Genomic DNA, 19,125 nt, shown 5'->3' on the forward strand with positions numbered 1-19,125 from the left:
TTGTTTTTAAAGGGATACCTTCCTCCATGCTGAAATATGGCCCTCGTAATTGAAGTATCACTTGGTTATTGATCGATTGTTTTAAAATAACTTCCTAGCTTTGTGAATTTCTAAGTCTTTAGATAGCCTGCCTGCATGATAACAGCATTGGATGGGAGTGCCACTTTAAATGTGTGCTGGCGGTACAGACGGTGTTCCAGTAGTCGGCAGTGACCTAAAAAATCAGGCGGCTAGGGGGTCAGTCATCAGGTGCCAATCACATAAAAGTATTTCCACTGTACACATGCTTTACAGTGTACCACCAAAGGGAATAGCTCACGTACACGAATGTACACACACGCATACAATACAAGTATCAGCAGCAATAATAGCGCGGAAACATTTGTTTAGTCTTCTTTTGCAGCGGGGATAAACTACAGTTCAAGAAGAGGTAGAAGCTTTCTGCCCGGAACAGACAACTTCCCGTTAAAAAAGGACTACAGAAAGCCGGGATTTGTTGGACTGTCTCCTAGAGCTGCCAGGCCTTTGGTAAGCATCAGGAGCCCGGGATTAGACTTGACTCGTTGAAAAATTTTCTCGGGACAAGTTTATAAAGTTTACCGAGACGTGTCGACTTGGTCGCCGTGACAGCCCGGGCATTATGAGGCTCGATTTAAGGGTCGGACTGCTGCTGGTTGTGGTGGCTGTTTGTTGTTGGCCAGCTGGAACTGAAGCTTGCCCACTGGGTTGTCTGTGTTTTCGGACCACTGTAAGGTGTATGCATCTGGAACTCACACGAATCCCTCAGGTCGACAATGAGACGAAGATTTTGTAAGTATACAAATTAAAAGAAGTTCTTTATTTATGTTTTGATTTTCAGAAATGACGAATTTGACGGATTCATTTATTTTATTTTACTAAGTAGAGTTAACTTAAATTCCTCCTTCCTTACTCTACTATACTAAGAATGTGAAATTGAATAGTATGAGAATATTACTTTCCTAAATTCTGTAATGAACAAAGTGATTATTTGGAAGCCTAACTAAAGAATGAAGTTGTAAGTAGGGCCATTATTGTGCAAATTTATTGCAAGAAAGTTAGAACTAGTTAATTTTAACTGTGTTCTTATTTAATTGTTTCCTGTATTTTTTGCCATGCACTGATGCTTTCAATTTGCCTTTTTAATTGGAAGAAACTAATTTGGGTAAAGGTGACAAGTTCGTCTGATTTAATTTTGAATATTCATAACAAAATGACACAAGAGATGTGATTCTTCTGTGTAGTGGAAATGCCACAGCTTGAATTTATTTGTGATTCAGACAGAAACAATTTCTTACCGGATACGTGTCTCTCCTTCAAAAGTTGACACTCCGCTTGAGAATTTCTGTTTTGTTAGTACTACCTCATGTTAGTACACGTTATTTAGATCAAACTATATAGGTTCAAAGGTCAGGCTTGATACTAAAATCATTGTCCAACAGTAAACAATGTTCATTGTATTTATTCCTTGAAATCATTGGTGTAAGGCCAAGTCAAACCTCACTGGGGGGATAGTCCATTGTTTTGACCACAAGTGTTTATATTTAGTGTTACCCAGACACCCACTGCGCAGCTGCTACTAGAACAATCGAGTTTGACACCCTGGCCATGACCTTGTGGGTAAAGCAATAAAATATGACAGAAACTCATAACACACTGAGTGTGCCAAGCCATACAGTGTTAAGAATCTGCAAACGATCTAAGGTTGCACTACAAGAAAAAAACTTCCTTTTGAGTTTCGTCATCAATTTTGCTTTATTGTTATACTAGAGTACTCTTGGTGATGAGGGGAGCAGGTTTCTGCACTTCACTGCCTTTCCTACTTTGTGGACCACAGTTCGAATCCCGCCTCAGCCCAGAGCCTTGCATAATATGGACAATTTCTCGATTTGGGTTTTGGCAAGTTCTGGCTTGTTAAAGGCAATATCTTCTGCTTTTAAAGCAGCTCTATGAAATGAGGCCCAGCCCTGGGTCATTTACACATTTGACATTTAACATTCCAGAGGTAGTTTCAGAGTTCAGGGAAAGGTAATCTTACTACCTAGCGAGATGAAACATTCCACCGTCTTAAGACTATGATTAGTATCAACAGTTGTGGAAAGAAAGAAATAAGAATCTAATATTGGGGTGTGTATCCATGCATAAGCCCAGACGACAGTCAGTGATTTACTTATCAAAACCAACTTGAATCCATCATAAATCAAGATCTCTATTGTCAAATGTTGACACTTGTCAGTTTTAATGCAACAACACGTTTCCCCGTTCTTACAAAATGTAAAGCAGGAAATGTGCCCCAGCAGTGAAAGGTTCAATCGAAAGACGGGACAAGGACTGATATAAAATAACAACGCTATACCTTCAAATCAATGTATGACAGCTGCCTTCCAGGTCTGACTTAGAGGCAGTGGACACTATTGGTCGATATTCAAAATAACTGTTAGCATATAAACTTACTTGGTAACGAGCAACGGAGAGCTGTTGATAGTATAACGTTGTGAGAAATCGATCCCTCTGGAGTAAACATAGTTTTTTAGAAAGAGGTGATTTCTCACTCAAATATTAAAAGACTTCACGTCTGAAGCCTTTTATAATAGGCATCTAAAAACACACAGATTTGTGCAAAAAGGGTGTTTTTTCTTTCTCTTGCATCTTCGATGACCAATTGAGTCCAAAGATTTTGAAGGTTTGTTATTTTATGCATATTGTCGGTATACTGGTCTTTGACAAATACCAAAGGTGTGCAGTGCCTTTAACATTGATTTGATGTATTGTCCCTGCTTGACGCCAGATATCATTGATCACTATGACAAGCTATATCCTGTGTCTGGGGATTCGTGCCACTGCTTCTGAAGAACTTGTAAATAGTTGTATTGTGTAGGAGATATAAATCCCCCAGGGTCCGTGAATGGCAGGTTGCTGAAAAATATTTTAAAATTGCATTGCTTGTTCAATTGCAGTAACTTCCGCTCTGAGGAAAAAAAATATAATGCAGCAATCTCTGTTAACAGTGGTCTGCTGGCAAAATGTTTGTTTTTGAAAAAAAACCACTTAAGGACCAGTTAAAATTCCATCCAAGTGGGAGTATTGTTGGCCATCCCTATGACATGAAATATGGCTTCATGAAAAAGCTGACAAACTAGTGAAATAACAAGCTAACTCTGGGCCCAATTTCATGGCTGCCGTGCATTTATCGCTGAATTCTGCTCGTGATCACCATTCTTTGCTTTAACAGGGCTGGCCAGGCAAGGGTCGAACTTCTGCACTACTAGCTGTATGCGTAAAGAATTTCTTGTAACTTGGAGTACGCAAGAGCACATGTAAGCAGAAATTCCCTGCTAATGTAAGCACAGATTCTCTGTAGTGTTAGCAGAGCCATGACATTGGGCCAAGGTCCTGATTGATGGTCGCTGAAAAAGTTAAACAAAAATCCTGTACTGGAAGTTACTGCAGCAGGGCTGCATGACAGCTTCCCCATTAATTCTAGACCCTTCAATGAAGGCTTGTACTTTGATTAAGTTTATGTATTGCCTGACAGTAATTGTGGCATTTAAACAGTTTTCCGGAGCTGTACCACTTCCCAGCTCTATAATGGAATCTCCTCTTAAAAGGGGTCAACTTACGGGGGACAAAAGGGGAGTGAAACGTGTGAGTAAAGGGGCAGCCACAATCAACTCAAAAGGAAGGATTGTTCCCTTATCCAGCTTAAATACTCTGAACAAGAAAAGCTCCTCAAATCCAGTATTTCTTATCCCTCTATTTGACTGTGAGTGGCACTGGCACCGAGAAATGGTCCAATGGGGATCTGAGATGTGAGCAGTGCAGATTATCAGTTACAAGATAAACGTTGTGCTTCTTGTGTCTAACCATAGAGGTTCCTTCCTCCATGGTCCGTGAAGTTTTCATGAGTGCACACCTGTGTTTAGACGATTCCTTCTTTTGTGATTCATAATGTACATTTTCCCCCTGTGAACAGAGTAATCAACTGTCAGGCATAAGTTAAGAAGAAAAGCAAATTTGGCTTGCTCCTTGCATTTTCTCATGCTCGGAGAAAAAAAGCTGAGAATTCAGAGGCAGAACAACCCCACATGGCCTGCCTTAGCTGTTGTGTGCATTGTTGCGCAAAGGTTGCCACATCATATTTGCCTGACTCTAGAGTACAATCATACATGTGTGTAGCTCCCCCCCCCCCAGTTTGGAACATTTTAGAGGTCCATAGTTTTGCTATGCACGATGATATGACCTGCTCTTGTGATGAAATTTAGTGGGGTGTCTGGCTGTCTTTTGGACACCCTATTTTAAATTTTGACACCCTGTTTTATCTGTCATTTACATGTAGTGAACAATTCCAGAAAATGTGATCACCTTTTTACCAAATCCTGTCAGTCCCTTGGATCCTGCCTTCTGGATGTGAAACTTAACAGGTTTGGTTGATTCAGTGATCGCTTCAGCTGTTTAGTCAAAAACAAATTAAGGGTAATACTCTGCTATTGTAAGTCTTGAAAGTGTCTGTGACTGATATTTGATTGATGGAAACAGTGGTCTTTCAGGAATCAAAGCAGGCCTGGTCAAAGGCTTTGGTCAAAACAAAGCAATTCCTTCCACAGCTTCACAGCATCTTGATTTTACACAGTCATTGTTTTTGAGATAAACCTGGCCAGGCTGTTCAAGCCCTCAGGTCAAGTTTTGTATAAAATCAGCTTGTGTGTCAGGACTTGGTAATAACAGAACCTGATGTTGATGGAATTGTTAATGTCTGAGGTAATGTCTGGTCCCAGAATGACCTTACGACCCCTAGAACAAATTGTACACAGAATTCTTTTTGCAGTGGTGTATGGATGACCCTTGAGGGGGGGGGGGGGGCCCTGTGTAGTAGACCAGGGACCAGACTAAAGTCATCTGTGAAACACTACTACTATTATTAAACAATTAAGTCCCCTGGCAAGAGTCTGAGGTGTGTCTAGGGGTTGGGTGAAATAAGGTCATGTGACCCTAGTGGGGGGGGGGGGGGTGGGGGGAATCAAACTATAGTATGTTACATTTTGTTCACTGGATTTTGACTAAGATCACTTTTTGAAATCCTTTGAAAAAACTGTGGTAATCTATAGAACTTGATTACATGCAAAGGCTAAATGGGGGCCTTTTCATTCATTTGGCAGGACTCAGTTGCAGGGCATAGATGTTGAAACTTATAATAAGCCAGTGCATATATAATTGTGTGTTAGTTTGTTTAGGGGGAGGGGGTGGTCAGTCTCTGTGTCATTCCTTGTTCCATGGTGGGAAATCCACGTGCAAGGAGTTATAGGAATGTTCAGGATAGTAGTTGTAGTCTATTGCCCAATTTCATAAAGCCTAATCAGCACAAAATCTCGCTTAACACAGACAAATCCTGCTCAGCAGTAACAAGTTACCAGCAGCCAACATTCCATAAAGTTAATACCGTTGCTACCAGTGCTTGCCCATTTCTTGCTCAGCAAAGAAATTATCTGAGCAGCATTTTCTGCTGAGCAGTTTTATGAAACTGTGCCCTGTTCTTCAAGTTGCCATTGTCTTGTTCTTTGTGTTCTTTTTATCTCCGGTAATAGGCTAATGTGCACATGGCTATACTCGTGGGACACTGCCTATTTAGTTGGTGTCTTGCCGAAGCTCGAGTTAGTGTGGGGTGTGGTAGAGATAATGTTCCCTCTAAACACAGGAACAGTGTACTGTATGCTGAATAGCAAAGCACCCCTGTTATCTGTACTTAAACACAGATAAAGTGTTCACATGATTATAAGAAGTATCCATGTGACAGTTAACAGACGTATAATATCACCAGAGAGCAAGCATAATAAGATTGATGTGGCATGACCTGACACTGTAATGTCTTGAGCTATTGTATGTTCTTAGGGGGTTTGTGACGTTGGTGTTTAAATGGCAATAAGTGCACAACCCTGAACCTCACCTTGTTGACTCGGAGTCAACTCTTAACAATTGAACTCAAATCAGAACATAAACAATGTCATGGGTTTTTACAATTGGAGTATACTTGGCACCCTTCCCTACATTTTCAGCATAGTTTCTAAAAGTATTTTCAGAGAAGATTTAGGGCCTAATATTCCTTTCTTTTTTAAGTTAAGGGTGCAGTGACTTTTAAACGTCGGACCAGTAAACTCACAAATTTGTCAAATGGACAAGCTTTTTCTTCAAATTTTTACTTTCAGTCTGATAAAAGAATTTCAATTCTTAACATAGATTGGTTCAATTTTTACTGCAAAAGTCTTTGGTTATTTTCTCACTTTCACAGGTGACTGATGTTGCAAGTATCTTTTGAACGTGACAGTTTGGCCTAGGTTGAAATCAGCATTCTATTGACATAAACCGATATATAACTCTACCTTTAAGGAACTCATTTCAACATTAACTATTAATTGATTACTTAAGACTGATTATCCTGAACTTGCTCCCATGCTTTGAGACAGTATTCCAGTTGCACTGCAACAGTCAAAGACAAAAATGCTAAATCACAGCCAACATTCCCAAATCCTACTTTCCAAGTTAAAAGTGGCCCTGCTACTTCCTAAAGGGAATTGAAATTAATCTTGTCCTTGGACTAGTTTTCTTAATTTGTTCCACACATCGTAAATATTATTCTGCTATTAGGATTGGAAGGCAGTCTGAGGGCAAGGAATTACACTTTAACTTTGCAGCACATACTGAATCAATTAAAGTAATAAAAATGTCTGTCAAAATAGTGTATGACAAAAACAATCCAGATTCCTGCGCAGTTTCTTTGTCTATTCGTCAAGGCGGCAAGTATCAAATTATGGGGTCAGGGTTTCTGTGTTTGTCAGTTATCCATTTTAAATGCTAATGGTTGTGGAATGTCAGAAACTTATTATAAACTTGTAAGTTTTGTTTCACCTTCATGTGTCTGTAGCCCATTGTTGCAGTATCCCTGGATCACAGACAGATAGCCCAAAAACATCTTAAATTTGAAGCCCTCCTTCTTGGTTGATCACTTACTCTATGATCAAAGTTAGCTTTCTTGACAGTCTTTTTTCAAATCTGGATTCTGTCCATGGTCATATGAATAGTCTGGTTCATATTATCCAAGTATCCATGAACCTGATAACCAATACCACTACAGGGAATACTAGACTACTACATCTACTTAGAAATAACATCGTGGCCTCTTGTTTTTATTAAGTGGCAGCCATTTACTGTTCAAGTGTCTAGCAGGCATTCCGTGCATTTTGTAAATACTGTCCTCGTTTTAACTCCCAGTTAATTTCCCTGTGGACCAAAATCATTCTCGGTGTTAAGAGAAGTTCAAGATTGTATTCAAGGGCTTTTTTTCTTCTCTAGACTTCTCCAATGATTTGGGGGGGATTATTAAAGTCCTGCTTATCCGGACCTTGTGAATCTGTATTGCTGGAGACTGCAATCTGCCAGGCATTGTCTGGGGCAAGCACTGTGAACGCAGTTCACCCATCGGCTATCCCTCATTCCTCTCCCCCAAAATGTCAATATTCGCCTTAAGCATCAATGTCGCCTGATCAGATATAAAATGGCCAAAGTACACCCCTCCCATCATGCCACATTCAGACCAATAACCTGTTTAAGCCCGTTTCATACATCCTGTGAATGCAAAGCAAATTGGGCATCACAGGGCTGTTTTCGGAGCGAATGTTTCCCAAGAATTGAACACAGTTCAACTAGTGCTGTATTCGTTGCGAATTTGTGACGTCAAAATCCATCGCATTCACCAGAAGTATGATGAAACGGGCTTTATTATTATGCCCTGAGGTTGGGAATTTTAAGAGTACATAGTCGACTTCATCTCTCTTTAAAACCCGTCCTCCCTGACCTGTCTGCCCCCCTCCCCATCCCCCCTGTCTGTTGACCTGAGTACCTACGTCAGGAGATCTTAATCTTCAAGATGCAGACTCCTTCCTAACACATCGCTATTGCCCCATGATGAGGCATACTTGCTCTAGATCTGAAGGTACATGTACCCCCCCCCCATGTATTTTGGCATTTATGTTGAATCACCAGTTACCTTTTGAGGTTCCAGTTTTCAAAGTCCAAATTATCCAACTGTGCAACTGTACAAACAGTAACATATTTAAAAAAAGAAAAAACGTAGCTTTAAAGTCATATGTCCCCCAAAACCCAGAAAAGCAAGTGATCCCACTTGTCTGCATAATAAGTTTCCTGTCATTTCACCTGTATAAGCTTTACTAATGGGGAACCATTGCAGCAGACAAGCCCATCCTCCTCCCCAGGGGAGAACCTAAAGCGAGGTCATGTGTGTGATTACTCTACCTGGGAAGGAACGCATATTTAGAGGCACAAAAAGGACCAATTATGCTGGCCTAATGACCATAAGTAATGTAACTTACTCAGAGCTGAATACACATTTTGTTAAAACTCTTGAGGTTGATCAGAAATGGACAAAAAAGGGTAAGCGAAAAAACTGAAATCTAAAGAGGCAACTGACTTCTTATTGATATATAGTTTCTTCCTGAGTAAGTAAATTTGTCAAGAAAAATCCTCTGGAAAGATGATCTCCATTTTGTTCCCTACTCATGTGAACAAGAAGCTAGTGGTATATAAAGTGAACTACAGCTAGAGTTCATAAATTTTAAGCAGGGGGCATGTTAATAAGTGGCTTATGAACCCTGGATTTGAAAGACTTGGTGATTGGGCTTTGAAGGACAGATTCAGGTAGTGAATTTTTAAACCACAAAATGCTGTATAATCCTTGACATTATTTTTAGTGATAGTATATTTAAAGTAGGATTGTATTAGCAACTTGTGAATGTTGTTGTAGTTGTTCGAGAATGTCTTGGAACCCTTTTATTAATTCCCACTCCCAACTTTTGTTTAAGTAACTTTGCCTGTAACTCAAAATTTTTTGCTGTTAAAAAAATGCTTTAAAGCACCACATGCTGCTTAAAAATGAGTGACTGCAGTTTTTCCAATGTTCACTGTACAAGAACAAGATCACTATAGTAGAATAATTGCTGTGACGTATCTTTAAGAGATTTACGAACATCCAAAGCCCGCTTTAAGTTTTCCCACAGACAACTATTTCCCGAGTATAAGTCGCTTTAATGCCTAGCGTCTGATCTGTAGCTTAACATTCTCTTTTCTGATCTGATTAGACTCAAAGGAGCTATTGATCAACCTAGCGAAGAAGATCAACCCGTTGCGATGTAATCGCACAAATTGATCACCACCAGATTTTTTTCCAATCGTTAGAGAGAAGTCTCAAGTCTTTCTAATCTTGAAGGAGAGATTAACTTTCTTTTCCTCTTGTGCCGTACCTCTTGAATGTATCCACTATGTCCTGCTCTCGTATTGATGGATTTACCCAGACTAAAATCATTGGAGCCGTTATTTGCGGGGCTGGTGTTTTTCATGACATCCGAGTGACAGATATTCAGTAAGACACAAGAACTTTGTGGGACGATGTACTCAAGACACCCTGGGGTTATTGATTTTCAAATTGGACACCTAAATATAAATTGATAACCAGTGCTTTAATACTCTCTGTTGTACTCTTCATACTCTATAGTATACTTTGTACATCAACCAACATTATAAATTTGTTAACCTAACTGATATTGTGTATGCCGTGGATACTAAGCTTGGGCGATATCATGATATTATCGAATATTGCGATATTAATTTGGACACGATTTCGATATCGGATGGATTTGGTTTTAATCGAAATATCGATATATCGCGATATATATCGCGATATATCGCTATATCGATTAAATATCGCGATGTATTTGCTAGCTGAGACATCTTGCACCCCATAGGTTTGGAGTAAAACCAGAAGAATAGGTCATTAGAACACCTCTCTTATGCTAGGACTGTCTCTTCTACAACTTTTACTTGGAGTTTTAAGACTGATGATGTCAAATTTCATTAATCGCGATTATATCGAACATCGCGAAATATTGTCGGCGATATATCGTGAATAAAATAAATCGATATCGCCCAAGCTTAGTGGATACCCAGCCCATGTTAGTTTTTAATGCACACACTTAATCTAAAATGTGTGATTGTTCCTCACCATCTTGACAATCGCCCCCAAACTTGGCGCAAAGACAGAGATGCCCAAACTAAAGTGGAACTCCTTCAAGGGAGATTTTACTCATTGTTGTACCCGCAAGTTTACTTTTCATATTTATGTTTATAGTTACTCTTAAAGTGGAACTGGAACCAACTTGAGTGTTACAGTGTGGGCAGCCCAACCTTGGAATCACCTTGCACTGACTGGGTGGTGATAGAGATAACAAAAACCAGTATGGATGGGTTGTACATTGAATGTGCATATAGAGCAATAAACTAGATTATTGTTCTGTGATTACTACATGGTCGTCATTATTGATGATGTACAGTCTCAAGGTTTTCTTATTTTCAAACTTCGGCTCAGGCTCCCACTCCTTCTTTGCTCTGGTTCTGGGCTCCTATCCATTTGATAATTGCATTAAAACACCTTGCATAAATGTAGGCCCTTCACTGTTCAAAAAGTGATGTTTGAGGCAGGCCAGAGCCCAACTATCCTCACAAAAAAACAGCAGCCCGGGCCCAGATGGCTTCATTTGTACACTCAAATACACTGTAGTTGGGCCAACCCAACTGTTATTGGTGAAACACTTGAGTTGGGACCAGTCGCAAATAAAGTTGGGAACATTTTTTAGTTTGGACGAAACATGTTCGTTCAAAGTATAGTTTGGCCTAAAATGTATGCAGGGAGTTCAGACTGGCTCCACTGGTACCGCTGTAGTAGTTGGGCCACCCCAACTGTTGAACACTGAAGTTGGAACCAGTTGTTTCGGATGATTTGGGAAGGAACATCATTCAAACTGTGCAGTTTTGCTGTCCCAACAAGTACTGGGACAGACAGCACTTGATAGATAGAAAAAGTATCCTAAACTTGGGACAGGCCCAACTGCAGTTGCTCAAGTTTGGGTGCAAACCTTGCAACAATAACACAAACTGTGTCTGTAGGTGAGAAATGCAAGTTTGTGTTTGTTTGTATTGAGCCATGCGTTGTCAGAATCTACAAGTCCCAGGGTCAGAAGTTACAACCTATGTAAGGTCTGTTTGCACTGGGTGCAATTGAAGGCAAACTTTGATGTCCAATGGCTGCCTGTTTTTTGCATTGGTCTCGTTTTGTAAAGGCATATTAAACATTTTTATGTGCCTGATATGTCTGTCTGAGCCTTCTACAAAAATCCACTTTGAAGTAATCTTTTTGTTAGATTCGATGAATTAAACATTTTCTATTTACAAACAGACTCTTAATTTCGGTCAAAACACAAGTCTTAATGCTAGTGGTTTATGTTCAAAAATTGGATTTTAGCATTCTGGAGAAGGCTCGTGTTTAAAGTTTTGCATTTGGAAAGGGACCAATGCCCAATTTCACAAAGCCTGTCTTAACCTTCCTCCATGCTGTAAGCAAGCAACTTACTAAGCACAACAAAGTTTTGCCTATCAAAAAAAAAGGTTACCAACCAAAATACATTGATGTAACAGTAACCATTGGTGCTACTGGCACCCACTCATTTCTTGCTTAGCCAAGAAATTAGCTTAATTGAAATAGAGACTAGACTATTTAGTTCCCTCAGCTTCATTTTTATACATTACATTATATTGGATAAAATACAAGATGGCTGCCTCTTGATTGATTGGTACGTGCTGGGTATGAAGACCTTCAGCTAATGTAACGAATAATTGGAAGTGAATTCTTTTGTCAGTCATCTTTATTTAACACTGAAGGTTATAACTGTGTGGTACTTGAAACCAAGTCTATTAAAAGTACTCCCAAAAATGCTTTTCATTTGCACACCTCAATGGAAGTAAAACCTTGGATATTTATGGAGGGACATAGAGCTTTAATTTTCCATTCATAGAAATTGTATCAATTAAAGGGAAGGACTTTCAAGTGATAGTTCTCTTTCAGTGGAGTACAAAAGATCAGTTGGACTATTTTCTCTTTATTATACAAAAATTAGCTCACAATTATTAAAATGACCATTAGTTGGGATCGACCAATAATCTACTGATTCATCAATGTGATGTGGACTAGCGAGGGCCCAATTTCATAGAGCTGCTTAAACACAAAATTTTGCTTATTAAGCAAAAAAATCCTTGCTTAGTAAAATCAGATTACCGGCCAAGACTCCACTCAATTGTTATGCTAAGTAAACAACAGCTAAATACCAGTCACAAGCAATGTATATGGCATGAGATTTTGGCCAGTAACATGTGTAAAACAAGCGAGCTATTTTCGTGCTTAAGCAAGTTTTTTGCTTAAGCAGCTCTATGAAATTGGCCCCAGGTCACTGCAGACCTATAGGCCCAATTTAATAAAACCTGTAAGCATAAAAACTTGCTCATCACAGAAAAATGTTTGCTTAAACAGAAACTGTTACCAGCCATAATTCTAAAGTTAGCATTGTTGCAACTGGTGCCCCTCTCATTTTTTACTTAACAAAGAAATTTGCTAAGCAGTAATTTCTGCTTAACAGCTTTATGAAGCTGGGCCTTGTTTAACGCAGGAAGTTATTTGACCGGAAGTTTCATTTGCACCCCTCTGGTTTTTTTCTTCTTCAAATCAGGATGTAGGTTTAGTAAAGGTTGTTTTATTTGTTTAAGTTTATTCTTTGTACTGCTAGTAGAGACCAGTTCTATTGAAATATGAAACGGGGGCATCAAGTCACAGCTGAAGGTATTCTTTATAGTTACATCCTGTAGGAATGAAAGAAGTAAAAAAAGGAATCCATGAAGCGTTTTTTAGTAGTGTTTAGGGATTCATGGGAACTTGTGGGTGATGCTTTAGCTTGAACAGAAAGTTCTCTGTCTGTGATGTTATGGTTCACCTAATAAGTTGATGATCATTTTGTGTGTTATTTAATAGAATAGGTCTGAACAGTGTTCCATTGGTTTTCTTTGTTTTTGACAATGAATCTGCTTGGTTTGGTTGTGATTGGCGCATATAACACCACCCCCCCCCCCCAAAAAAAAAAAAAAAAAAATGTGAACAAATACTTGTGAACACAAAATGTGAAAGCGATTATCTAGGAAGCAGGACTAGTTGGACCATGGTTGGAGAGAATTCGGACTGGTCCTCGACTCCTCAGGTGTCTTAACTGGTAACTGGCTTAACGCTGGAATGGTAGCAAAGGGTATGAGCACATGGAGACTTGATTGATATAATGAATGATACTGTGCACTAAACATGGCCCCTGTATGTCTATTCTAAGCAATAATATGATCATTTAAGTCTATTCTGAAACTTTAGGCAAATAAAGATTGTGAGTGAAGTATGTCTCTATCTAATTCTAATGGTACGTGTGCAAACAATGTTGGGAAAGAGGCTATGCTAAGTTTGATAATGTCATGCGTTGTGCTTACTGTACACATTATCTTTACCATACTGCGTTGTCAAATAGGTCTACAGTTACACATGATTTCACTTGGAAAACTTGAACAGTTAGGTTCTGTTTGTGTGTGTGTTATGTTTTTTTTCTTTCTTTGAAGTCTATACTGTTGCTTGTGATACTTTGATCGTTATAAATTATCCTTTTGTAGTACATATTTTAGAAACTCGAGAGTAAATTATTTAAATTGTTTATTAATGGTATGTTTTTAAACCTTAGCTTTGGAACAGTCTCTGTCAGCAAATTGACAACCTTTTTGATGTCCTTACAGAGCTCTTCACAGCGAGATAGATCTCACTTGGGAATGAGGATGACAATAAAGTTTACCAGAACGCATCCACTTTGTTTCTCTCTCAGTATTCTGAGGCTGGAAGCAAATGGGATAGTCAGACCTCTCTCTTTGTGCCGTGAAAATAAATTGTTGCGGTACATACATGTAGGGGACAAACGACATGACTAAAAAGATAATACCAAAGTGCTGGTAATAAAAGTCTATTGTATGTTTTAAAGATAGCGTTACACGCCATTGAATTCTAGCGTTTACACCCATTGAAACTCTTTACCTATTGCATGCCTATTGGAACTGCTATCAGTGCGGCTAGCTTTTACACCCATTCAAACTCTTTACCTATTGCATGCCTATTGGAACTTCTATCAGTGCAGCTAGCTTTTACACCCATTCAAATCCTTTACCTATTGCATGCCTATTGGAACTGCTATCAGTGCGGCTAGCTTTTACACCCATTCAAACTCTTTACCTATTGGAACTGCTATCAGTGCGGCTAGCTTTTATACCCATTCAAACTCTTTACCTATTGGAACTGCTATCAGTGCGGCTAGCTTTTACACCCATTCAAACTCTTTACCTATTGGAACTGCTATCAGTGTGGCTAGCTTTTACACCCATTCAAACTCTTTACCTATTGGAACTGCTATCAGTGCGGCCAGACCAATTCAAACTATTTATGTATTGAATACACAGGAGGGCTACATCCACCCCATGTGATTAAACACACTTCTAATTGGTTAACACGAATGATTAATTGTTGGCCCTTATATTTGCACATCCGTTGATAACGGTATAATTAAAACCGCTTTGTCAACTCTGGTCAACTTCACCCAGCAAAAAAAGTCTTTACTTAAGTCAACCAGACTCGGATTGCATTGTTAAAGGCAGTGGACACTATTGGTAAATTACTCAAAATAATTGTTAGCATGAAAACTTACTTGGTAATGAGCAATGGAGAGCTGTTGATAGTATAAAACATTGTGAAGAGAAAGAGGTTATTTTGCCCTCAAATATTAAAAGACTTCAGGCCTGCCCTGGCTGAATCCTTTAATTCGGCATCTGGAAACACACAAATTTGTGAAACAATGTTACTGGCTGGGTTATGGCTGGATTGCCCGCTAACTGTGTGTTAGAATATAGGACCTCCATGGCAACACCCTTGGAAACAGTCGTAGCTATAACCGTAGCTGCCATGCGGCCATGCAACCTGTTTTCAAATAATGAAAAATGTCAACCCTTATCTTTCCTGTGACTCATGAACTTCAACAAAAAATGTTGCCGGAAGGTTATGATCATTTAAACAAAAAGACATCCACTCCTCTTTTGTTATCATGTGTGCATTTCAGTTAGGCTTGTTTAAATTGTATTTGTCTGAAAATAACAGAGTGAATTTTGAGTGTTACTGTTATGAACCCTTGTTGTTTGTGTTGATTAGACTTTTACCCTGTGGCATTACAGCCAGTCTAATTATTTCATGTATTTGGCCCCAGTATAATTACCTAAAGGGCAACTTTGGAAGCAGGTGGATCACTATGTACTGTAATTGATTGAGGTTTCACTGTTTTGTTGTTCAACTGTTTCATGTTCAATCTGGTTAGGCCAAATAAAAATAAAAACATGTTTGGCATCGCCACCCGCTTACTTTTTAGAGGCCATCCCCTGTTTAGAATTTTTTTTAACTACAATTTTTTTGTTAACAAACAGATTCTCGAAAAATAAAAGCCCAGTCTGTTGTCTTAAAAAATGCGTCGGGCGGACATTTGGAAAAAAGAAAAGAAAAAAAAAGGCCCTCTCCCGTTTTTTTTTTAAAAAGGGAGGACGCCAGACATAATTTTTTGGGTTGGCCCTTTAAATATATGTCAACCATTCTCTGCACCTGTTCAAAATTCCTTCTTCAAAACATACCTTAACGAGGTGGGATTACGTTGGGCCATGAGTTTGATTTACTCAGGAGCAGTTTTGTGTCTACATTTTAGGGGAAGTACTGCTAAATTTATTTTTAGTGACTTAAAGGCAGTGGACACTATTGGTGATTGTCAAAGACTAGCCTTCACAGTTGGTGTATCTCAACATATGCCTACAATAACAAACCTGTGAAGATTTAACTTGCGAGATAATAATGAAAGAAAAAACACCATTGTCACACGAAGTTGTGTGCATTTAGATGGTTGATTTCGAGACCTCAAGTTCTAAACCTGAGGTCTCAAAATCAAATTTGTGGAAAATTACTTCTTTCTTGAAAACTATGGCACTTCAGAGGGAGCCGCTTCTCACATTGTTTTCTACCGTCAACCTCTCCTCATTACTCGTCACCAAGAAAGGTTTTATGCTAATAATTATTTTGAGTAATTAACAATAGTGTCCACTGCCTATAAAGGCTTGATAAAACATGTAAATTTAAAAGACTGTTATTTTTAATTAATTATGGGTTTGAACATGCAACCTCTGGATGTAAGTGTCCGGCGCTCTACCAACTGAGCTCTCTAGCCATATTGGCACTCTCTCTTTTTTGTCAAGGGTTGCCAGTCAGAAGCCATACAACCTGTAACTGTCTTTGAGGGATCACACCCAATTTTACAATCAAACCTTGGAAGCAGCAGCAGAGGGAATTTCAGGTTCTTTTACATGATTTTGGTACGATTTTAAAAAATATTAATGTCCTGTTATGCTAGCTCAGATGTTGGGAATTACTCTTCTAATTGTCCATCTTCTATTGGAAGATCAATCAAGCGCACATCTCCCACAGTTTTGGTAATTCGAGGATGAGAAGTTAAAAAAAATCCCTCAATTTACCCCAGGAATGATCTTAAATAAGAAACAACAAATTGTGAGTTAGGCTGTTTGCCAATTTAGTACACACAGCATTCTGTAATTGGTTCAGGGACATTGTAAGTAATGAGCCTTGAATCAAGGCTGCACATAACATTGCTGGAGTGTCAGTGAAGCCCCTGCAAGGGTCAACCCCCCCTTCCCCACCGAGATAACAAACCAGTGTCTGTATCATAAGGAAAGAATAACAACAGGTTTATGACCTGTAGATGGATTTATTGTTGATGGTCTTACTCAGTGGAGATAGATTGTAATTGTAAACAAGTTGTTTGTCTCACTTCCTTTGTGATGAAGTGGAATCTACTTTTGTTGTCTCCTTGCAGGATTAACCTGTGTAATTGCTACACTTATTTTGTGTGTGTCTGTTTTTTTTTATTACATTATGGGGGGTCTGGAATGTCACCCAGGGAAAATCATGTCTTGTGTGTGAGATAAAAGGAAAGTTGTTAAGTCATAAAAACCTTTTTGGGGTATAAAAAAAGAAGTGATACTCTCTTTTGAGCTGTTTACTAAGCAGTCATTCTGTTGATTGAGAGACGGTGATTAAAGTTTTTGTAAATAGGATTCTACAGGTTTTTTTGTGTGCAACAAAATGGTGGAATTTGAATTAAGGTTGTTGTCAATTCATTATTGGAGTCTGTTCTTTTGATATCTACTGACCTGTGGAAAAGGAAATCACTCGGCTGAGAAATGTTAGATTTCAGTCGATGAAAGGCAAAGCAAGGGAATTATAAAGAATGATTTGCTTTAATGCATCTGGAATTTAATGGGAAACGTACTCGGCTTCTATAACTCATTGTTATAAATTCACCTTGATAGTGGTGGCTATTTTTACCGATAAAGCATGTGAGGTTTTGTACAGATATACTCAAAGTTGCAAACTCTCCCTGGTTCTGCAGAAAGTTCCCTGAAAATAAATCGTTTCATATTCTGAAGGATTTGAAATTTTCTCTTATTATGGGAATTTTGTCTCTTGTTATGTTGAATGTAATTCGAAACATCTCCTTGCTTGTTGTAAAAAATCTCCCTGATTACAAGATGCAAATGTTGGCCGGTCATACACGTGTAGGTCATATAAACTTGTTTCAGTAAATTGAATTTTGTCTTGGGTTAAGCATGGAGGAAGGGGATTTGAAGTACTGAGGTTGATGTACTTTGTAAGAAGAGCTTGTCTCGTAGGTGCAGGATGCATGATAATGAGTCACAAGTTTGGTGGAAAGTGGGACAGATTTGTCTAGGGAATCCTGACTTGATGTTTTTTTGTGTACGGTCAAGGAGGCTATAATACATGGGCTCAATTTCATGAAGCCTATCTTATAAGCACAAAAACTTGCTAAGCACAGGCAAGTATTGCTTAAAAGAAACAGGTAACCAGCTAAAATTTTATTAAGTTTTTACATTGTTTTGACTGGTGTCCCACTAGCAAAGAAAATTTGTCAAGAGGTATTTTTTGCTTTAACTGCTTTATGAAATTGGTCCCTGTCTATTTGTATCGGTACAGAAAAACATTCCATTTGATTGCTCATCGAAGGTGGAAGAGAATGATAATGAAAGGAAAAAACCTTTATTGTCCACAGCTTTGTGTGCTTTCAGATGCATAATAAAAGGCATGCCCTAAAAAAATGAGTGAGAAATCATCTATTTCTGGAAAACAATGCAACTTCAGCTCTAGGGATCCGTTTCTCACAATGTCTTATACTATCAACAGCTCTCCATTGCTCGTTACCAGAAGTTTTTATTCTTACAGTTATTTCGAGTAATTACCAAAGGTGTCCAGTGCCTTTAAAGGCAGTGGACACTATTGGTAATTACTCAAAATAATTATTAGCATAAAACCTTATGGTAACGAGTAATAGGTAGCCGTTGATAGTATAAAACACTGTGAGAAATGGCTCCCCCTGAATTAACATAGTTTACGAGAAAGAAGTAATTTTCAACAAATTTGATTTCGTGACCTCAGATTTAGATTTTGAGGTCTCGAAATCAAGCATCTGAAAGCACACAACTTTGTGTGACAAGGGTGTTTTTTCTTTCATTATTATCTTGCAACTTCGACGACCGATTGAGCTCAGACTTTCACAGGGTGGTTATTTATGTTGAGATACACTAAGTGAGAATACTGGTCTTTGACAATTACCAAAGGTGTCCAGTGCCTTTAAAAACTCAGCCACACATACCGATCCCTCTGAGGGCCCACGTATCCCAAAACCCCCAAGGTACCTACTACGGGTGGCACCTAGTCAACAGAACCCTGACCCTACAATGTTGATACTGCACCTTTGTGGAAACATTACTTTGTGTGATCTACACACTGCACATTCTTCTTTAGAACCCTACTCTAAAATCTTGTGGGTTTTTCAGAGTGGGATGCATTTACTTTGTACTTGATGGCTTGATTCAGCTAAATGGAGGCAGGTGTATTTATACAAGGGTCCTGCTGAAGGCTTGAGGTTATGCCCACATTATTTATTTTTCATCGACTGTAATTGTTGGTTTTAAGAAACGAGGAAGACAATTTTGTTGCAAGTTGCGAAATCTGTCATCATG

This window comes from Asterias rubens, chromosome 21 (assembly GCF_902459465.1).
Source record: "Asterias rubens chromosome 21, eAstRub1.3, whole genome shotgun sequence".
NCBI classification, from domain to species: domain Eukaryota; kingdom Metazoa; phylum Echinodermata; class Asteroidea; order Forcipulatida; family Asteriidae; genus Asterias; species Asterias rubens.